A 24,175-nucleotide genomic window follows, 5' to 3' on the forward strand; every position below is an offset into this window, starting at 1 on the left:
GGGGCCTTTCTGGTTGCAGTCTCCTTGGGGTTCCTGTGTTCTGGGGCAGCGCCTGGATCTCTGGGACTTGGAGCTCCCCCCGTCTCCTGCGCATCTTTGGGGGCGGATCTGTGGTCCCTCACACTCTCTGTTGAACGCTCCTATAGAGAAACCTTACATAAACAAGCGCGTGTACACACACAGGTGCTCACATGGTGCTCTCAAAAGTATGGGCTTGGGCACGTTCAACACAGATCTTAAGGCTATTGTGGGCACTTAATGCACTGCGATTTATTATTGTGATTCTTCAGTTAAGCAATGTTGATTATATTTCTTCATCAAGTTGAAGCAGTGATAGCTTGATCTTGTTGTATTGTTGTTGTGTCCCTTCTTTTTGCCCTTTTGCTTTTTTTTTGTCTTTTTCTGCAGGTCTAGAAGCACACTCTTGTTCATTATTGTTTATTTTTGTGGAACCCCCCCCCCCCCCTTTCTCTCTCTTCCCACCTTTTCTTTTCCTTTCTCTTTCACCTCTGTCTCCGTGTCTGGTCGGAGTTACAAATCATTCAAAAACAACAATAACGTTTTAAGTATCAGGCGTGACATTAAAAGCAGACGCTTTGATGCTCCACCTGAGAATAAATCTGTAAGGCTTGTCACCAGCATTCGGACATCAATTCTGCTTGCTTCACAGCCAGACAGGACATGGTAAAAAAAAAAAAATAATAAAATAAAAAAGAATGTAATAGGCGATATTAGCATTAGCATCCCTATAGGTTCTTCCATGTATATTAGCATTGTGCTAACCACTCGCTGCCAGTCAAATCGCAATTCAATTCAAGTTTATTTATAAAGCGCCAAATGACGACAAGTCGTCTCAAGGCACTTCACACAGTAAACATTCCAATCCAGGTCAGTTCATTAAGCCAATCAAAAAAAAAAAGTTTCCTATATAAGGAACCCAGCAAATTGCATCAAGTCACTGACTAGTGTCAGTGACTATACAGCAATCCTCATACTAAGCAAGCATGCAGCAACAGTGGAGAGGACAACTCCCTTTTAACAGGAAGGAACCTCCAGAGGATCCTGGCTCAGCATAAGCAGCCATCCTCCACGACTCACTGGGGATCGAGAAGACAACACACACACACACACACACACACACACACACACACACACACACACACACACACACACACACACACACACACACACACCAGGGCTGCAGAATATATTGTAAAATTATCATCTGGATAACAGGACGTGCGATAGGCCCATCGCAAAGCACGTCAAAAACGGCGATAAATGTTGGTTCAAACATTTCCATCCGTGTCATACATCAACTTTTTGTAAACCAGCTGTTTTTTTACACGGAACTATTATTTGACCAATCAAATGTAGCCCTTCTGATATGCGGCCAATCAGATGGTTACGTTCACGTAATACGCCCGCCCCCTACATAGACCCTTAGGATGGAAAGCAACACCCAAACTGAGTTAGTGGCACCGTTCCCTTGTTCGTCATGCTGGCTCAGAGCAACGAACGCACTTTGTGCTGATGCTTCTGGAATCAGCGCTGCTTTCAAACGTGAACGTGACTCCGCTCTGTGTCGTTAATCAGCTGATAATAACCGGGCTGACTCCGACACGTGCCGGTGAACCAACCCACCTCCCTCCATGTCGCTAGTGCTCCACCCGGTGGTGGCTCCGGTTAGCTTACAGCTAAAAGGCTACAGCACTCTCCTCCCAGTCCCACCCTGCTAAAGAGGGCCTGGAAAAGTCAAAGTGATTTTTCATTTATGAGCTTTTATAACCTTGTTAATCAGGATAGTTGATTTGCTGCTGCACATAAACTGTCAGTCTGCTGTCAGAAGCTCTGCTAGCCGGTTATCTTAAGAGGAGCTAGTTCACTTTGTTAGCTTGTTATCAGAATCATAGTTGCAGTTTCATCATCTGAGCTGCTTTTTAACATCTAGGTAAACTTGTTCAATTTGGGGTTGAAAACAAACGTTTTCACATATTTTCCATGTAGTTTTTTTTTGCCAGCTCCTCTTCTGAAAGGTAGACAATTGTTTTTCTCTTTCCCTCAGAAAATCTTAATATTCTCCTAGTTTGGCCCAGCACAGTTCACTTCCCAATAGCAGCAACAGCCTTATATCATAACCGCATAAGTGGAGAAAATGTTCAGTAGCAATGAGAGAATTTGCTGTTGCATTTAAGTGATGTTAACTATTATTTAACATTTAAACTTATTTTCTGATATTTTTATTTATTCAAAAACCCTGGTAAGGGATGTTTTTCTGTATTTGGAGCATCAGAAACAGTTTTATGGTGGTGGTGATGTTTTAAAGTCACTGAGAAACTGCATGCATGCAGTTTGTTGTGTTGCTGCTAATACAGTAGCAGGTGCAGCTGCATATTTTTGCAATAAAAATGTTATGTTGTAATGGAATTCATGCATTAGTTTTTGTTTGCTTTGAACCCAGAGCAGACGTCACACGCCAGAAGACATCAACACTGCATACTTTAGTATTTGTTCATTTATCGTGAGTAAGATCGATATCGCAATATTGAGCACTGTTATCAAATATCGCAGGTTTTCCTAATATCGTGCAGCCCTAACACACACACACACACACACACACACACACACACACACACACACACACACACACACACACACACACACACACACACACACACACACACACACACACACGTTACATTGTGATTTCTTAGTAAATATTCTATTTGGTGAGAGATAAACTTTATTGTATTTATCCTAGTGGATCTATAATTAAACTAAATTAAACTAGTAGTAGTGCATTCAAGGTCAAAGAAAGTAAAATATTGTTATCAGGAGAGGGAGAATGTTTAAGTGGTTAGCAGCAATGTGCTAGCCAATGGCCCCCTCCATGAGGCTACCATAGCTCAGCAGAGCATTATTGTAGCTTCTTCTGGGGAGAAAAACAGAGAAAAAATAAAGTTAACAGCTGAAATTGCAGGAAATAATACAGTTAAATAGCAGACTGTAGAAGAATGTAGTCAAGTGTGGAAAGTGGTCAGTGCAGTCTAAGCCTATAGCAGCATAACTACAGAGATAACTCTGGATAACTTAGCCTTTTAGATGGAGTCATGTTGGAGGCAGGGCAAGGGAGAGCTGTCTTTACCGACTGTACACTCCACCTCCCTGTACTCCCCCACTTGTCCAGATCTAGGCTAACATCAGATTTTAACCATAGGCCCTATCAAATAAAAATGTTTGAAGCCTAGTCTTAAAAGTAGACAAGGTGTCTGCCTCACTGACTAAAGTTGAGAGTTGGCTCCACAGGAGAGGAGGCTGATAACTTAAAGATCTGTTAAATAAATAAAAATGTTTTGAGCCTCGTCTTAACTCATTCACTGACAGCTGTTTCCTGATCGCTAAAGGCCTACGCTGCCAGCGTTTCTCGCTGTTTTTACCGTTTTTTTAAGAGTGACAGAACGTTGCGCTAGGATGATGTCGACGCCAAAACAACCAAAACAAAGAAGAGACTCACCTCTTAGATCAGGAAGAATCTGCGTGTTTTGAGCGTTATCCATTCTTTCGTAATCCGTTGATGAATTGTGATTGGCAGACGCTTTTCCGGTTCGTGCCTCACTTTTTTTTTACAGGAATGGCCTAAAATGATCTAACACATGGATTTTCTGCTTCCTGATTATGTAACATGTGAGGTATGCACATGAAGATTGGCTTCAGAGCTGAGATGTTTGTTCTCTCAGCGCCAGGGCTCGTTTTGATGCCCAAACAGTAAAAAAAATGCAAATGACAACTTTAGTCGTCATTGGCAGTGAACGGTTGGATTTAAAATGACGACTTTAGTCATCAATAGCAGTGAATGAGTTAAAAGTAGATGAGGTGTCTGCCGCACGGACTAAAGCTGGGAGCTGGTTCCACAGGAGAGGAGCCTGATCGCTAAAAGATCTGCCTACCATCCTATTTTTAGATATTCTGGGAACCACCAGTAAACCTGCAGTCTGAGAGCGAAGTGCTCAGTTAGGAACGCATGGAACAATCAGGTCACTGATGTATGATGGAGCTTGACTATTAAGAGCTTTATATGTGAGAAGGAGGATCTTAAAATCTATTCTGAATTTAACAGGCAGCCATTGTAGGGAAGCTAAGACAGGAGAGATATGATCTCTCTTTTTAATTCTCATCTGAACTCTAGCTGCAGCATTTTGGACAAGCTGAAGACTTTTAATTACATTCTGTGGACTTTCTGAGAGTAATGAATTACAGTAATCCAGTCTTGATGTAATAAATGCATGAACTAGTTTTTCAGCATCACTCCTGGAAAGGATGCTTCTAATCTTAACAATATTCCGAAGGTGGAAAAAAGAAATCCTACAAACCTGTTTAACCTGGGATTTGAATGACATGTCCTGGTCAAAAATAACACCAAGGTTCCTTGCTTTGTTCTCGGAGATTAATGCAATGCCATTCAGGTCAGGTGATTGACTAAGCAATTTCATTTTCTGGATTTCTGGTCCAAAGATGAGAACTTCAGTCTTGTCTTGATTTAAAAACAAAAAGGAGTCAGCCAATTTTTTTATGTCTACAAGACAAGCCTGTAATCTAACTAACCGATTAGGTTCATCAGGGTTAATGGATAAATATAACTGAGTATCGTCAGCTTAACAGTGGAAGTTTATCTCATGCTGTCTAATGGTTTTACCAATTGGGAGCATATTCATAGTAAAAAGAATTGGTCCAAGCACTGATGAACCCTGTGGTACTCCACAAGTAACCCTGGAGTATGAAGATTTGTCATGTACGTTTACAAAATGATGTTTATCAGACAGGTAGGATTTAAACCAGCCTAGCACTGTTCCTTTGATCCCTACAACATGTTCAATCCTTTCTAAAAGAACATTGTGATTAACAAAAAATGGCACCGTGTGCTTGGCCTGCTGTTTTGGGTTAGAGCTGTTTTTGATTTTATTGTTTTTAAAGGTACTTTACAGAGTTTTGAATTTTAATGCTCGCGATTGCCCCCTCAGGCCAAAAGCGTAACGACAGCTTCAATAGTAGGCTCGTGCACGAGGTGCGCATGCTGTACGTGCACACTCCTTAACGAAAATAACAGCTGAGACAGTCCCATGTGTGTGTGTGTGTGTGTGTGTGTGTGTGTGTGTGTGGCCCGGAGGACAGAGGACAGGAGAACACGCAGCTAATTAATTAAATAATTTGGTTCTGTACCTTTCTCTTCAGCACAGCTGACAAAGGTTTATGTGTCAGTCCTCCTGCATGCTCAGATCATTCCCTTCCCTTGCTTGAAAAATTGTTCCAAAATGAAAGTTGAACCCACATCTTTTTTATCTGTGAATTCAATGCTGTTCGGTGAGTCTCAAATAAAATTTGGGCATCTTACTGTAAAAAAAAGTATACCATTAATGTAAAAAAGAAACTCTAAATAAACTATATTCACATCCAGAATCGAACCCGGGCCTCCTGCACGAGAGTCCAACGTCTAACTAGGTGAGCTAAAGCACCAATGACATCTCTGTAATATTTATATCCTTGATGACAGCTAAAGCAACGTTCAAAGGACGGTTCAGAGCGAAAATGGCTATTTTGTTGCTAATTAGCAGGAAATATCTAGAAGAAAGTAGCTTAAGGTCCTCAGAAATGTAGCTAGGTTCATCACTAGGCGTTAGGAACAGCAACAAAGTCGCTGAGTTGGCACTACCTCGCTCTCTGCTGCTAAAGCTAGTGATAGCAAATGCTACGGGCTATGCCTGAGCGTGAACGTGCATGAAGCAGCCTGCTCGACCCAAGCAGCTCTCTTTTTCTGTGATTTTACAGAAAAACAGGCAATCACAGTAAAAATGCCAGGGCTCATTCTACAGGACCAGGGCATTGCAGGAGAATGTATGAAGAAGACATTTATTATTTCTCTACATGTTTTGGCTGTTAAACTTCCATAATGCCCCTTTAATCAGTTTTTATTTTCGGTGCTAACTCTCTGCTGGTAGATGAGCGTCAACAGCTCCTGGATCCCAAGATTTCTGCAATAAACTTATCAGGATCTTATAAAGATGGACAGAAGGTTTTGCCCCCTTTTCTGGCTTCAGTTCCTCCGTACCTGTGCCGTGTTCCTGCGCCACTGCCCTGGAGGAGGAGGCAATGCCGCAGGGGGAAGGGAGGAGGAAAGCTGGCGAAAATGAAGCTCTGCCAGGCAGTTTTCCCGGTTTTATTAAATGGCACGTTTTGCTCACTTGATCTTCGTTGGCTGACAAATCTCCCTGACACCTGGCTCATGCCCGTTGTGGACTCGGATTGTTTAGATCAGCTGCACGGTCCTTATTCATCGCGTCATTGGCAACCTGGAGTTAATTTTAACAATCTGCGGTATTTTCATCGAGCCTCGAGGACATCTGACAACTTGGGGAAGATGGCTGTTGTAAAGTTTGGATTGGTCAACGCAAAGTCTATCAAACAAGACAGTTATTATCCAAGATTTCTTCACATCAAACAGCCTGGAATTTTTCTGTGTCACCGATATATGGACAATGCCAGAAAGTGAGTCTAGCACTTTTTGTGAATTGTTGCCTCCTAGGTGCTGCTACTTTAATTCTTCACATGTCTCAGGACGTGGAGGGGAACTGCTACAGTGTTTATAGACTCTTTCACAGCGATTCCGCCTACCTCGATGTTTTTCCAGTTTTGAATGTTATCTCTTTGAACTTGGTAGGCTTGATCCTGTGCTGTGTATAGTAATTTATCGCCCCCCGCGATACAACAAAGATTTTTTAACTGAGTTTGCTGGACTTTTAGTTGAAGTGTTGCCTGCTTTTGATAAGCTGCTCATTTTGGGAGATTTCAACATTCACGTGTGTTGTCCTGATAACCCAATGGTGAATGAATTTTTGAGAATTGTGTACTCTGGTAATTTGGTGCAACATGTTTTTGACCAACTCAGAAGCAGGGACATGTTCTGTATCTTGGTTTAACATCTGGGCTGTCTGTTTCTGACACTGAGATTTGTGACACTGTTTTCTCAGATCATATGCCTGTACTTTTTTAGCATAGCCCTCTCCAACAATCTAAAATCATCTGCTCCTTCCAGGCAGGTTAGGATTGTTAACCCATTAACTGCTCCCCGTTTTTGTGGCGAATTTGATATGACTTCCAACAACCTAGAATCTTTTTCTGACAGTAAAAATGAACCTAGCTCACAGTTCCATGATTGCTGCAGCACCATTATGGACTCAGTGGCCCCGTTGCAGCTCAGGAAACCCAGGGGTAAACGTGAGCCGTGGATAAATGAGTCCATGTGCAATGCAAGAAGACAATGTCGAATGGTTGGAAGGAAATGGAAAAAGGACAGGCTAATGATTTCTTTCTAGATGTTAAGAAATGCTCTTCATTGGAAGAAAGGAGGAAATATTTCTCAGAAATCATTCAGTCTGCCTGCAATTAGCCACGTGTTCTTTTTAATGTTTTAGATAACGTCCTCAATATCGACCAACCTGCAGAAATTGAGACCTCTCAGGGGCTGTGTGAATCGTTTTTGACATTTTTTATTGATAAAATGGTGAGCATTAGGGCTCAGATATCGGCACGTCCTCTCCAGGTTGCTGCTGGGTGCTGCCCTTCAACGTTTTGTCAATTTGAACCACTGACTCTGGATCGCCTGTGGGAGATTGTGGAACCCTTAAAATCCTCAGGGTCTCCTACTGATGTGATTCCTCCCCGCCTCTTTAAGGAGGTTTTTCCCTCCGTGGGCCCTTGGGTTCTTACCATGGTTAATAGTAGCCTTTCATCTGGTGTTGTTCCAGAATCTTGGAAACTAGTCAGTGACTCGATGTCAGTGACTTGATGCAACCTGCTGGGTTCTTTATATAGGAAACTTTTTACTGATTGGCTTAATGAACTGACCTGTATTGGAATGTTTACTGTGTGAAGTGCCTTGAGACGACTCTTGTCGTGATTTGGCGCTATATAAATAAACTTGAATAAAAGTGTGTGTGTGTGTGTGTGTGTGTATGTGTGTGTGTGTGTGTGTGTGTGTGTGTGTGTGTGTGTGTGTGTTAGGGCTGGGCAACAAAATAGAAAATTTATCGTTATCGAAATTTGACTTACCGAGAATTTTTCCCATGCCAATAAATTTGATAATTAAAAAAATGAAAAGATGTGTGTAGGTCGGCAACATTTATGTCCCTTTAAGAAGCTGTACTACCTTGAGTCAAGAAAAAATGTGACTCAGCATAATACACGTGACTGCGCCATCTAGTGGACAACTTATGTTTCTGTGCATACGTGTAGTTATCGTCCATTTATTGTTATCGAGGTGAAATCCTCAATATATCGTGATCTTGATTTTAGGCCATATCGCCCAGCCCCAGTGTGTTGTTCTAGATGACATGAACCTGACACCTGCTGGCGGCCACTTACAACCCATCTATTTAATATGTCCATACAAACACGGCCGCCTGGCTTCCGTGTGCGGCTGTAGTCATGCAGGTCGCCTGCGGAGATCTAATATGGACTGGGACTGTTCAATTACAAGCAGAGCCTCCGACTGCTGCGATCGTAGCCGGGCCCTGTGGCCTTTTACATCAGCTCATTCTCCATGGTTGGAGATAAGCGGGACATTAGCTATATTTAGGGTTGGGCATTGTTTGATTTTGAACGATTCCGATTCCTTGTTTGGATTCCAGTTTCTATCGATTCTCGATTCCGATTCTTTCAAGATGTGACATGCTTTACATGAGCTAGCTAACCACAGGTCCTACTTGATGAAATAATCAACATGAATTCTAATTCTATGAACAATAACATCACCTTCATTTAGACAAAAACATGTTTTGGAGAAAAAAAGAAAAGACTTGCAGCACGACCAGTGTGTTTGTTTCTGACCACAACCAAAGTCTGGAAGAAGCCTCTGGGATGAGAGGCTAAATGTCTCCAACATATCCAGAAACGTCCAGCTGTTTTCAGCTGAAACTCTCAGGATGATCATGTCCAGGATGACTGAGAACTACACCTCCATGCTGCAGCAGCATTCAGTCACAACAGGAACTTAAATGTAGCTGCTGTCAGTAACAATCTAACAGATTTTAAACATTAAAACAATCGACAGAAATAGTTCAGAAAGGAAATTAAAACGTTGTGTGTGATTAATAATAATAATAATAATAATAATAATAATAATAATTATTATTGTTATATTGAGGTCCTACCTCAAGTGGAGGAGTTTAAGTATCTCGGGGTCTTGTTCACGAGTGAGGGTAGGAGGGATCGGGAGATCGACAGGCGGATTGGTTCAGCATCTTCAGTGATGCGGACGCTGAGCCGATCGGTCGTGGTGAAGAAGGAGCTGAGCCAGAAAGCCAGGCTCTCGATTTACCGGTCGATCTACGTCCCAATCCTCACCTATGGTCATGAGCTTTGGGTGAAGACCAAAAAAACGAGATCGCGGATACAAGCGGCCGAAATGAGTTCCCTCCGTAGGGTGGCCGGGCTCAGCCTTAGAGATAGGGTGAGGAGCTCGGACATTCGGGAGGGACTCAGAGTAGAACTGCTGCTCCTCCGGATCGAAAGGAGCCAGTTGAGGTGGTTTGGGCATCTGGTCAGGATGCCTCCTGGACTCCTCCCCGGTGTAAAAGTTTGGCAGACGTGTTTGTTTATATCTGGGTGGGGGGAGGGGGGACTCGTGCTGCACACAGACAGCTGGTGTGATCAGCTCTGATCACAATTTGCAGATCAGGTTTATTTTTCACGGAGATCGGTCGCGGATTCCTCTTCCGGTCGGCATTCTAGGAATCGAAATTAAAAACTTTAAACGATTCCGGGAAAAACTAACAGTTGGTGTCTGTTCCAATCGATGCTCTATGCCCAAGCCTAGCTATATTACACTCACCTTAAAAATTATTAGGAACGCCATACTAATAAGGTGTTTGACCCCATTTCGCCTTCAGAACTGTCTTAATTCTACGTGGCGTTGATCCAACAAGGTGCTGAAAGCATTCTTTTGAAATGTTGGCCATATTGATAGGATGGCATCTTGCAGTTGATGGAGATGTGTGGGATGCACATCCAGGGCACAAAGCTCCCGTTTCACCACATCCCAAAGATGCTCTATCGGGTTGAGATCTGGTGACTGTGGGGGGGCGTTGTAGTACTGTGAACTCATCGTCATGTTCAAGAAACCAGTTTGAAATGATTGGAGCTTTATGACATGGTGCTAGGCCTGGGCGATATGGCAAAAAGAATGATCATGATATATTTTTCCATATCGTTCGATCTCGATTTTAATCAGGATTAATTTTTATATAGTCAGTTTAAAGCAGCTTAAAATGTAAAAATAAAGAAACTAGGTATTAGTTAAACCTTTTGTTGACATTCTGTGTGTCTTTAATGCTATACAGGTACAAAATAAACAAATTATCTGCTGAATGAAACATCTTTGAGCTCTATCTCTAGCTTTTCTCTGCATTCATCATACAGCTGTGGCAGTGCAGTTTGAGAAAAATACTTTCGGCCAGGTATTTCGTACCTCTGGTCCAGCACTTTGATTAAATGCTTAAATCCTTCTTTCTCTACTGTGTTCAGAGGCATCATGTCTTTTGCTATACAAAAAGTTATAGCTTTTGTGATGGTTTTGCTTCTGTTTGAGTTCTGCTCGTACGGTGCAACAGCTGAAAATGACGAGATGATTGATTGCTGTTTTGGTTGTGCAGCTGCACCGCCAGTGCCAGCTGGACCACTGCTAGCAGCTGCGCTAGTGCTAAGTCTACTTTGAGACAAGCTAACAAGTTGTCCGGACTCTGCTCGCATTTTCACGCTCTCTGTATAATCACTTGGGTGGTATTTCTTTAGATTATTAAATAGATTCGTAGTGTTGGCAGTTTTTGAAGGCACCATTCGCCGACATACCTTGCATGTCGTCTTGATTTGCTCAACGTCACTTTTGAGATGCCCGAACCACCGCCACACTACTGATGTTGAGTAACTTTTCTTCTGAACAATGTCTTCATCTCCAGAAGACAACTCCGAGTCATGACTGGGGTCTACTTCGCTGTTTTCAGCTCCACGTTTGGCCATTCTGCTTATTAAACCTCTTCATCGCAGTAGCGGAGCAGGAAAAGTGTAATTGCAAATGCTTCTTCTTTTTGTTAAATGGCGGTGGGCAACCAACGCGCATGGAGTGTTAGCGCCCCCTACTGAGGCTGCACACATCTGTTATTTCTGATCGAGACTCCCAGCTGATCACCATAATTGAACTGAAAATGATCGTGATCACAAATTGCGATCATATGATCGCCCAGCCCTACATGGTGCATTATCCTGCTGGAAGTAGCCATCAGAGGATGGGTACATGGTGGTCATGAAGGGATGGACATGGTCAGAAACAATGCTCAGGTAGCCCGTGGTATTTAAACCACCTCCCCTACACCACTACACCACCACCACCAGCCTGCACAGTGGTAACAAGTCATGATGGATCCATGTTCTCATTCTGTTTACGCCAAATTCTGACTCTACTTTTTGAAGGGCTCAACAGAAATCGAGACTCATCAGACCAAGCAACATTTTTCTAGTCTTCAACTGTCCAATTTTGGTGAGCTGGTGCAAATTGTAGCCGCTTTTTCCTATTTGTAGTGGAGATGAGAGGTACCCGGTGGGGTCTTCTACTGTTGTAGCCCATCCACCTCAAGGCTGTGAGTGTTGTGGCTTCACAAATGCTTTGCTGCATTCCTCGGTTGTAACGAGTGGCTATTTCAGTCAAAGTGTAGAGGCTGACTGTGAGGACCCGAACAGAACACAGTACACAATGAAAAAATGTTTAAGATTTTTATTAAAATCCTTAAGTAGTGGAGGCAGGGATATAAGAGCTGGTGGCTCAGGGATATTACCCAATGGATGATCTGAGTGGTTGTGCAGGAGGATGGTCAGTGGACAGGCCAGGGTCAGAACCAGGAAGACAACGAGCAGAGTAATCCAAAATGGAGCAGGCTGAAGCAGGAGAAAGGTCCAGGGTCAAAATCCAGGAATCAGAGGTGGGTAAAGGTATCCAGATGGGGTGAGGCAAGAGGGGAAATCCAAGGCATATAGCAGGTGAAACAGGTGAGTAGCATAAGCTTGATTATGGGGAGCAGGTGTGGCAGATGAGTCTAAGGAGAGCAGGCTGTGGTTGTCATAGAGATGAGGGCGGACAGAGCTGGATCATGACAGTGCCCCTCCCTCAAGGACCAGCACCAGCTGGTCCACCCGGCTGGTCAGGCTGGATCCGGTGGAAGGTCAGGATAAGGGACCTATTGAGGATGTCCCTGGCGGGAACCCAGGAACGTTCCTCAGGACCAAAGCCTTCCCAGTCCACCAGATACTGAAGACCTCGTCCCCAGCGTTTGGATCGTAAGAGGCACCGGACAGACCAAACCGGCCCAGCCCCCACGAACCAGGCGGGTGGAGGGGGCCTGGAGGAAGGCACGAGTCCAGAGGCAACCACAGGCTTAACACGGAACACAGGCAATGTGGGATGGATGCACATGGCCCTAGGGAGCTAAAGGTGGACCGCTGCGGGGTTGATAACCTTAGAGATAGGGAAGGGGCCAATGAAGCGAGGAGCCAATATCTTGCTGTTGTTCCTGATGAATCTCCTATAGAAATTAGCAAATCCAAGAAACCTCTGGAGGTATTTTCTGTCACAAGGTATCGGCCAATTAATGACAGCTGAGGCTTTGTCAGGATCCATAGATATCTGGTTAGGAGAGATGACAAAGCCCAAAAATGAGATGGTGGAACGGTGAAATGCACATTTCTCCGCCTTGATGAACAGGTTGTTCTGCAGGAGCCGAAGGATGACTGCTTGGACATGTTTCTTGTGTGTCTCAAGATCTGGAGAAAATATAAGCACATCATCGAGGTATGCGAAAACACATTGTCCCACCATATCTCTGAGAACATCATTGACAAGTGCCTGGAAGATAGCAGGGGCATTAGTGAGCACGAAGGGCATGACCAAATATTCATAGTGTCCTGTAGGTGTATTAAAAGCAGTTTTCCATTCATCCCTCTCTCTGATTCTGACTAGATGATAGGCATTTCTGAGGTCCAGTTTGGTAAAAGCATGAGCACCCTGGATGGAATCAAAAGCAGTATTAATCGGGGGAGTGGGTAGCGAGTTTTTAACTGTGATATTTAATCCTCGGTAATCAATGCAGGGATGGAGCAAACCATCCTTCTTTCCCACAAAGAAGAAACCAGCACCAGCAGGGGATGAGGAGGGACGAATAAGTCCAGCTTTCAGTGATTCCTCGATATATTGTTGCATGGCGGTGTTCTCAGGAACAGATAGGGAATATAGACGACCACCTAGGAGGGGAAGAGCCTGGCAGGAGCTCTATGGCACAGTCATAGGGTCGGTGGGGAGGCAGAGAGGTGGCCTTGTTCTTATTGAAAACCTCCTTCAGATCATGGTAATCCACTGGGACTCTGGACAGGTCAGGGTAGGTCTCAGATATGGATTGGGAGTTGGGGACAAAAGATGAGGCATGGCGCAGGCATGAAGTCACACATTGGTCTGGCCAATTAACAATCTTCCCTGTCCTCCAGTTGATGTGGGGGTTGTGGGTTTGGAGCCAGGATGCACCCAGGATGACAGGCAGCTCAGAGGAGTGGATTAGAAGAAATCAGATTTTCTCTACACGGTTTCCACTCAGCTTCATAGTAACAGGTTCTGTCTCCTGCGTGACATGTTGAATGGTGTGCCCATCAATGGCAAGGACCCTTTGTACCCTGGTGGTGGGGAAATAAACTCAACCCCATTAATTTGGTCTGGTCGTAGTCCATGAACTCTGTGTCTGCCCCTGAGTCAATAAAGACAGGGAGGGTGAGCTTGGATTCTTTAAACAGAAAATCAGCAGAGGCAGACATCAGTGGTGAGGTTTTGTCGGGTGAAGAACGGCCCAGAAGGTACCTCAAAATGCCTACTGGGCCTGGCCTTTTAACGGACACTGGCGGACTGCATGATTGTTAGCTCCACAGTAAAAACACAGATTATTGTTCTTGCATCTGAGTCTTTCTTCTGATGCAAGTTTGGTTCGGCCGATCTGCGTGGGTTCCTCTGGTTCAAAAACGGGTTTAGGAAACTGAGTACTCACAGGGGAGGGTTCTGGATCGGACCTGGCGGCGATCGAGGACCGGAAAGTTGGTGTATGAGTGTTGTTCTTCCCCTTTTCTCTCCTGTGTTCTGCTAGCCGGAGGTCGATGCATGTAGCCAAATCTTCTAGGTCCTCAAGTGTCTTTGAGGGTTCTCTGGTGGCAAGCTGGCCCTTGATCTCCTCAGATAACCCTCTGTAAAATATGTCATTCAGTGCTTCTTCATTCCAGCGGCTGTCTGCTGCTAAGGCGTGGAAGCCGATGATGTAATCTGTGGCTCGTCGCTGCCCCTGCTTCAGGGACAACAACCCTCTGGTGGTTTCTTTATGTGGCAGGATAGGATCAAACACACGTCTGAGTTCATTAGAAAAATCCATGAAGGTGTAACAAATAAGAAAATCCCTGGACCATGCTGCTGTTCTCCACTCTAGCTCGACCCGACAATAGCGAGATGATGTAAGCCACCTTGGATCTCTCCGTGGGAAATGAAGGGGGTTGTAACTCGAAGTGTATCCCACACTGAGTCAAAAAAGGTCTGCATTGTTTGGGATCATCTTTGTAGACTTCCGGTGGTGTTTGGTGTGGCTCATGGACTTTAGAGGCACTATATGAGCAGCAGCAGCTACGGAAGTAGCTGCACCAGAACGGATCGGATCGGGAACATTCAAGGCTTTTAACATCTTGGTGAGTTCGTCAACACTTCTCTCGAGCCCGGAGATAGAAGAAGAAAAAGAAAATATCATTTCTACAGCGCCTCTCAAGATAAAAATCACGAAGCGCATAATAGCTTTCTCTACCCCTAAACGCCAATCATGTGACAATGTCGGGTCCATTTTGGCCTGTATACTGTAATGGCTGACTGAGGACGCGAACAGAACACCGTACACAATGAAAAAACGTTTAAGACTTTTATTTAAATCCCTAAGTAGTGGAGGCGGGGATAAAAGAGCTGGTGGCTCAGGGATAATACCCAATGGCTGATCTGAGTGGTTGTGCAGGAGGATGGTCAGTGAACAGACCAAGGTCAGAACCAGGAAGACACGGAGCAGAATAATCCAAAATGGGACTGGCAGGAGTCAGGAGACAGGTTCAGGGTCAAAATCCAGGAATCAGAGGTGGGTAAAGGTATTCAGATAGGGCGAGGCAAGAGGGGAAATCCAAGGAGCAAAAACGTGATCAGGAACAAAGGAGTCTGGATTGAGAGGAATGCTGGATACTTACTCACATGAGGCGTTCTATAATCTGGCAGGGAGTTGGTGGTTGGCTTGGGTATATATAGCAGGTAAAACGGGTGAATAGCATGAGCTTGATTACTGGGAGCAGGTGTGGCAGATGAGTTTAGGGAGAGCAGGCTGTGGTTGTCATGGAGATGAGGGCGGACAGAGCTGGATCATGACACAAAGTTGCTCTTGTATCAGCTTGAATCATTTGGCCCATTCTCCTCTGACCTCTAGCATCAACAAGGCATTTTTGCCCACAGGACTGCAGCATACTGGAATTTTTCCCTTCACACCATTCTTTGTAAACCTAGAAATGGTTGTGGGTGAAAATCCCAGTAACTGAGCAGATTGTGAAATACACAGACCCGTCTGGCACCAACAACCACGCCACGCTCAAAATAGCTTAAATCACCTTACTTTCCCATTCTGACCTTCAGTTTGGAGTTCAGGAGATTATCTTGACCAGGACCACACCCCAAATGCATTGAAGCAACTGCCATGTGATTGGTTGATTAGATAATTGCATTAAGGAGAAGTTGAACAGATGTTCCTAATAATCCCTTAGTTGAGTGTATATATAAGCTAACCGAGTGTTTCCGATCTGTTATGGCCACCAGCCTGGCCTCTGGTGATCCAGGAATCAGGATCACCCAGTCCCTGTGATCAGTACACTGCCCCTCCTACTCCTCTCCTCCAGGTTGCTGATGAGCACAGCTGACCTGAATCCCACTAATGAAAAACACCTGGGATAAAGGCTGTGCCATCCAGCAGTCTGGAAGGTAGCAGTGCAGGGGTTCTTCTGTCCTCCAAGCCTCGTTTTGTTTTAAACCCCTTTGATTTGATGAGTTTTAACTTTAATGGGTTTAACTCTTGAGTTTGATGAGGTGTTTTTTTTTTTAACCAAAACTCTAAGATGATCCCCAGGGATCTTGGTAGACTGTTTCAACAGTCCTGGTGTGGGCATTCCCCTCTTTGTTAAAGGTTAACTTGGTTTGATACAATTTTATATTATGTCCTAACTCCTTCACAGAGTAGCCTATTTATATTTTTCCGAGCATTTGTAGGAAGACAAACACCTGTGACTGTTCTACATTACAGGAATACGACAGTCCTAACACACCATTGAACACATTTAGACCACATACATTACTATAATATACTATAGCAATAAATTTGATGTAGTAATGCAACACACTGCTCTAATGTAAGCATACTTAATAACTTTAAGTCCTACAAGAAGCCCTAAACTCGAGATGTAATATCCATTTTAAAGTGTTTATTGAACGCTAGAATTCTGCTCCAGCTTACCTTGAAGAACATATGTAGCTGTTTATGCTTTGAATGATGATCTATTATGTTCAGTAGAATACATTTTACAGTCATGACTTTATATTTTTATGAGAAGACAGTACATGCATCTATAACCCAGTGTATCTGGCTTCTATAGCAACTAATTAAAAAGAAAATTTCAATAAAACTGTATGGTTCATCACAGTAGATAAAGTGTGTTATTTGTGAAAAAATGAATACAAACTTGTACAACATGTATAATAGCATTTTTAATAAAGCATTTTACCAACATTATGTTTAGTCATTACATATGCACAAATAAGCTGAATCATTAATTATGAGCAATGTACTCAAGACCTAATGAAACTCTTTTGAATAACTTTATTTTGATTATTATTAAAATAAAATGTGTCCGTGGGTTAAAATTTGAAATGACTAATTTTAGGATTGGATAAAATTTTGAACTGTAATTTTTAGGGATGGGTACCTTTGACATTTGAATCGATCCGGTACTAATTCCCGGTACCTACGAGTCGATACCGGTACTTAACGGTACCAATTTTCGATACTTTTGAGTGTTTATTATTTTAATTCTCTTTTATAATTAAATATATATTTTTCTCAATATATATATATATAACCATATTTGATAAATATCACGATAAATAACATACAAGTTTGTATTTTAACATCGTCCTTGTAGTTTTATAAGCTGATAATTAAACTGAAGCAAACATCTTTACTGTGAACTAAATTTACTGTGTATCTTCATTCCTTTTGCCGTCCTTTTTCATTTGATTTTTCCTACTGGGAAGTTAGAATTTCCGAGGAGAAAGCGAACGCACCATTAGCTGGTAACAACGGTGGCAATGGAAGCTAACATATCAAGCTAACGTTATCTTTAACAGTTTATTTAGCTGCTGGAGCAGATTAAAACGATGATGCCTCAAACTTAGATCGTTGTCGCTGGTTTTACCTTCATCCATTCACCCGTCGCATTTAGTAAAGTAAAGCCAAACTTTAGAGCGCGTTCATGTTCTTCTAGTCGGAAATTCGGAGTTCCGAGGAGAAAGCGAACGCACCATTAGCGAAACGGAAGCTAACAAATCAAGGTAACGTTATCTTAAACATTTTATTTACCTACTGGAGCAGATTAAGATGAGGATGTCTCACTTAGATCGTTGTCTGTCGCTAGTTTCATCACCCAGTTACCCATCACATTTAGTGAAGTGGACCCAAGCTTTAGCGTGCGTTCTTTCTACCATGCTTGCTCTGTTTACAACGGGCTCGCAGGGACCGGCAACATAACGCTCTTGCGCATGCGCAACTGTCTTGGCAGTACCGAAACGAGGCACCGTTTGAAATGACGTGAATCGGTGTTCGGTCGGTACTATGGAATTCGGTCGGTACCTTAAAAAGTACCGAATTCGGTACTCATCCCTAGTAATTTTACATCTCTATATTTTTGGTTCAGTTCAATATTTCTATATGTGCAAAATTAGTATTTTAATAATCCCTTCATAGGTTGATTCTCTTACCATGGTTGGCTGCTCTGCATATAGCAAACAGTCTGAGGGAGGAATCAGAATTATGGCTTACCCAAAGATGCAGAGAAAAGAAGAAAATGGTTGGCTCAAGTCAGCAGGAGCAACCTCACCATGACCAGAGATCACAATAACAAAAAGCTGTGTGCAGTGAGTTTAATGTGTACTCTCCAATGTTTTCTATCAAGGTTCTACATGTTCTGCTCTCAACTGCACAAGGCTGCAATTAAACTGTTAAATGTGGCAGGAAATAAACTAATACACCACTCTACAGGCACATTTTGAGGAGGGACCGTTTACTAAGCTTAGGCAAGGCAAGGTGAGACTCAGGGCTGATGCTGTGTTTGTTCATCGCCCTGAACCAAGGAGGAGGAAGGATCCCGCAGTGAGAAGTACAGCAGAACCACTGCATGTTGATCCACTGACCAGTGACCACACATATTGTACTCAATTAAACTGTGGTACCAATCTTTTGAAATATTAGACATTTGAATTTATTTTATTTTAAAATGATTCTTTATTCTAACAGTGCCATTATAATTTCAGAGAATGAGGAAAGCAGCAGCAGCAGTGAGGCAAATGAGATGAGGGAAAGTGAGGGGGGACATGAGATGGTATCAGGAGAGAGGGACATCACAGGAAGCCATGAGGAGCCGGCATCAGGGCCAGGAGGAGAAAGGAACAGGCTACGCAACCAGGGAACCCAGCTGGAAAACCTAAGGGAGGAAATAGAAAATCAAAAAGGCATGAAAAACACAAGAGGCATTAAATGGAGTAAACAGACAATCAAAAAGGCCGTACAACTCGGTTTTTCAGTGGGTTCAACAGGCTATAGGTTTCTTCAGGACATGAGTATCCCTCTGCCTGATGTTAGAACCTGCAAAGACAAATGCAGCCCGTTAAACTGGAACCAGGTGTGTTAGGAGAGGTGTGTGACATGCTCAGTTTGAAGATTAAAAGTCTGACAGAGATGGAAAGAGAGTGTGTGCTTACTGTGGATGAGATAGCAGTCACTCCAGGCATGCATCACTCCATCACAGACCCAACTGGGATTTGCCACCACCGTTGTTTCTGGTCAGCTCTCCGCTCAGCCACTATGAAAACATGAAGATGGACACACAACACAGTTTAACCTTTAATGGTTACATAAGATTTTTGTTTTAGTTACTCTTTGACATTTATTTATTGATAGTTGTGTTATTGTTAATTCTTATTTCTTGTCATTCCTTAATAACAAAATTGCAAATGCTGATATTATAAAGCAAGTGGAAATGAGCAATTTTATGGAAAATGTCTAATTTTTAAGTTATTGTGTTCGACTACTATTCTTGAATTCTCTTAATTTTATTCTTATTACTTGAGTACACAAAACAGAACAACATATCTTCTTACGTTCGTAATCCTGTTTGTCTCATGCTTCAGCAGTTTGTTGCAGTCAGTGTTATTAACTGAAAAATTTAAAATAATTACTTGTCTTCACAATCACATTTTCTTTATTATTGATCTCTCATTTGTGCTTCCATTTCTGATGCATGTTCGTGTTGATACAGCAACCAGCAACGTATTGTACAAATATTCCCAAATAAAACTAATAATGTAAAAAGTTTATAACCTATTTCAAACTGTGGGGAATATTTTTAAAACGTAGAATCAAACAAACTGAAATAAACCCGTCTACAGCTCGTCCTCCTGCTCACAACCAACAAGCTGCACACAGTTAGCTCATTAAAGGTTTTCTAGCTAAAACTGGCAACATAAAATATCATCGTTGGCTTATTTTGGTACAAAGCGGTTAGCTAACGCTTCACAATGCAACCAAATAATGACATTTCATCAACTTACCAGAGAACATCCTTCCGAAACACCGAAAATGAACTACAGTCAATGCAGCAGCGGGGCTGTTTGGAACTATTCGAAGCTACATGAACCACGTGACTTCCGCATTCCATTCTTTCCATAGGAGTCTATTGGAGTGTCGTAACTCTCTCTACAGCTCTGACAGAACCCTGCCCTCCTCTCCCAATGATTGGACAGGAATTTGAGAAACGTGATTGGTAGCTAAGACTCATGCTCTCATTGATTCCACCCAAGTTCCTCCCACCGAAGCTAGAATTGGGACAAAATGATTTGTAACACTGTAGATTTGAGGTTTGTACCTGTAGAATGAAATGTGTGTTTTGAGAGTTTTGATTTCAAACTTGTACATTGATTATTTATTTTTATTTTGGAAGTCTGCTAGGTAAATACCGAAAGTTTCATGTTTCTGAATGAATGTTTGATGTTACAAAATGAGTATTAAATGTACAAAATAAAAGGTTGATTTTACAAAATAAAAAATACATGTACAAAATACAACGTTCCTGTTACAAAACAAGAAGTACAAGTATAAATTGAGAATTACAAGTTAGAAAACTAAAGTTACAAGTTACAAATCCAAAGTTACATGTTATGAAACATGTTCCAAGTTACAAAACTTGGTACAAGTTACATTGAATATTGTCCCAATCCTAGCTCCATACCTGACCAACCAGCTATGCTTCCTTATGCGAAGCAAAGGTTTTGGGTACTACTATTCAAATAACTCCACTCCCTGAGAATTCTAACAGAGCCAGTCAGCGCTGAGCAGCGTACGTCACACACCACGACGCAGAGTTTCTCATAAACATGGCAACTGAAGTGGAGTTCGCTGTGGCTTTTTCCTCTGGTCTAAATGACTTGAACATGTCTTTAAAACCACAAGTAGAAGTGCTTAAAGTGTTTTCGCTATTGCCAGACACCATTTTTGACTACAGCTAAAAAAAAAAAAAAAAAAAAAACTACAGTGTTGCACGATACAGTCAGCATTACCACCTTTTTTCTGATTGGCTACTTTTGAGCTGGCTAGACCTACCCATCTTGTGCCTCACTGCCGGTGAGTTGCCAGACTAGTTCTGTGTAAAACAAGTGGACAAGTCTGGCAGGCCAGGCTATGTCCTCATACCGTTGCGTTTGATTTTAGTTTTCAGGACTGCTCTATTCCAATGAACATAAGAATTTATTATATATCCTCTAAAATGTAGACACAGTAAACAGAAGTTACCTTATGTATAGATGTTATGTGGACATCACCGCTGTCCATCTCTGTGGTTTTCTGTTCCTCTGAAGATGGAAAAAACTCTTGATTCTTTGTAAGGTGATGTTAAACTTGAAAAACATGCAGAGTTTTCAATATGGTTATACTGCTCATCAATGCTGTATTTAACTTCCACACAGAAACTAAATACTATTCTTTCATATACCTGATCTGACCGATATGATGGCCATTTGCAGATTCGACTTAGTACTCACCTGTGTGAAGATCCCTTGGTTGGCGTTTTACCATGCTCCATCACCTCTTCTCAAATCATTTCCATGTCTATGAATAAAACAAGAATATGATTAGAATACTTTTCCCCCTATACTATAGAGAGATTAGGCATGTATTTATTTTTCCGGTAATAACCTAATTTCATGGACAGCACTTGTATCTGATTTTAACAGAATATATAATGTTTATAAAACTACACGTTGTATCCTTTATTGTTATACTTTCAGAAGTATGTGCATTACCTTTTTATTTTTTTGCAGATACACACTTTGTTTGTAATAAACTGTCACAGGCTGTCTCCTTGGTGGAGATATTTAGGAACCCTTCCCAAGCCTTCATCAGATTCTGCAGGAGTTGCTATAACTCATTTTAATCAAATCTGTATTGCTTCAACAATAGCCAGAACTCATTGCCCAATGGGCTACAAGGCCAGGGTCCGAAATTAACATTCGCCACTCGCCAAATGCGAGTAAATTGCTCCATTTGGCGAGTAAATTTTTGAGCTCTACCTGCCACCTGGCGAGTAAATGTTTGCACCAAATTAGTTATGTTTATCAGTCATCTTCCATGGATTTCTGATACTCCTCCCGCCTGCATGCAGCGTACACAAACGTACGCGAAACGTGAACGCCGCATCCAACGTCATTTCCACCTGTCCCATTCAATCAGTTTATCAAGTTAGCAGTTAGCTTCGTGTTAAAACTAGCGGTAAAATGTGGCGGTTTTTAACTGGAGTCAGCCAGCCTTCCAAAAGAAAACTCGTCGAACTGGAAGAAAAACCACCAGGACCAGTGGCAACCAGAAGATTTTGTGAAAAGTGGCGAACTGGAGACGGCGGAGTCGTGAGACAGGCTACATTATGATGGCCACGTAGCGTTGCTGCCTTTCACAGACAACTGTCCCTCGGCATTCTTCAAATATCAAAAAAATGCCCATACTTCCGACTTTGTCTTCTTTGAGGGATAATAAATGTCCAGAGTGCTGCCGTCTCCTCCTGCCATTATTTCAGCTTTAGCTTAAAGAAAGTTTTGGTCGTAAACAAAGTGCGCATGTGCCGCTGGCAACTTCTAGCAGATGATACGGTGGCTGGTACCGCAGCCACGGTAATCCACCGAGATAATATATATATATATATATATATATATATATATATATTAAACAAGACTGTTATTATTGTCAACTTTTTTACCGGGGTTTACTGCTACACCGGTTACCGTGACAACCCTAGCCCTGACACACTTTCAGATATTCTCATGGTGCAGCTGTGTTCTCCAGAGATCAAGGACTAGGACCCAAATGAGGCTGTAATGCTTTGGCACAAAGACGGTGTCAGAAGCAGGAGGCCAGACTTCATGGACAGAGAAAACAAGGAGTCTGACTAGATTTCAATGAAAGAGTTCATAAAAACATCTCTAAAAATAAATAAATAAATAGTAAAAATGACAAAAGAGTTGTTTTCCTTATTAATTGAGGTTTTAATTATTTTGTCACTCTGTTTGGAATCAACATAATATAGAATTACATGCTTTAGGTAGATCTAAATCATTTAGAATTTGGCCGGTAAAAAATGTGCTTGGCCGGTAGATTTTCATCATCTACCGGCCAACTTGGCCGGTGAGTAAAACATTTTATTTCGGACCCTGTACAAGGCCAATGTAGCCAAAAGCACAAACATCTGATGTTTATAATGCATTTCTGCTCAGAAACACACAATTCTAACAGCTAAATTGTCTTCTAAGTCTTTATAGAACTCTACAGGACATGTTAATCACTCATTTAATCAAATATGCGGTGTTCTAACTGGAAAACGTCTAAAAACGGAAAGAATACAAGAACCGCAATGCTAACGCTAACTGCTAGCATCACTACGTTATATAACAAATAGACTGATATGACATGAGGTTAAAGCCTACACTAACCCTTAGTTAAATACACAAATGATAAAATTCCCTTTTGTTCAACTCCTCTTCCATGCTGATGAGCTAAAAATAGCTCTTTTGTGACTAAAATATGATGAGCTGAATGGGAGTTCTTGTTAACAAGCCGAGACTAGACAACAACTATAGAAGAAGAAGAAAGCATCATTTCTATAGCGCCTCTCAAGATAAAAATCACGAGGAGCTTCACAAAAACAAAAATGTAAAAAAATGAAAAACAATTTAGAAAATGGTTAAAAATATATTTAAAATGAGCAAAAATAGACAGTTGTGATTAAAAAACAAAATGTTAAGAGAGAGAGTGAGTAGGAGAGAGTGGTGATGAATGTCATACAAAAGCCAGCTTGAACAAGTGAGTCTTCAGCTGCTTTTAAAGGAGACCACTGAGTCCACTGATCTCAGGCCCAGCGGTAGAGAGTTCCAGAGTCTGGGGGGCCACAGCAGCAAATGATCTGTCACCTTTTGTCTTAAGCCTGGTGCTGCACAACCAGTAGGCTTTGATCACTACTCATTCTTGCACCCCAGACCTGGACTTCAAGGAACTCATCAACCTAGGACTGAAACCATCCTACTCATCCCCCCCCCCTACTGACTGGTGGCCTGAATTGATTAATAGGATTTGATGACTCGAAAATGAATAGAGAAACAAATAATTGCAATGCATTGGTGAATTGATATTTTTACCCAGCCCTAGTGCAGAACCTGCCTTGCTAC

At 42.2% G+C, this 24,175-nt stretch overlaps 1 protein-coding gene across 3 annotated transcripts in view; it reads left to right on the forward strand.

Moving 5' to 3' along the window:
• The window catches only part of lrrk1 (leucine-rich repeat kinase 1), a 303,358-nt gene that overhangs the window by 9,879 nt on the left and 269,304 nt on the right, over nt 1-24,175 (forward strand). The gene's annotated exons all lie outside the window — the stretch shown is intronic.

This window comes from Nothobranchius furzeri, chromosome 9, assembly GCF_043380555.1.
Source record: "Nothobranchius furzeri strain GRZ-AD chromosome 9, NfurGRZ-RIMD1, whole genome shotgun sequence".
Taxonomy (NCBI): domain Eukaryota; kingdom Metazoa; phylum Chordata; class Actinopteri; order Cyprinodontiformes; family Nothobranchiidae; genus Nothobranchius; species Nothobranchius furzeri.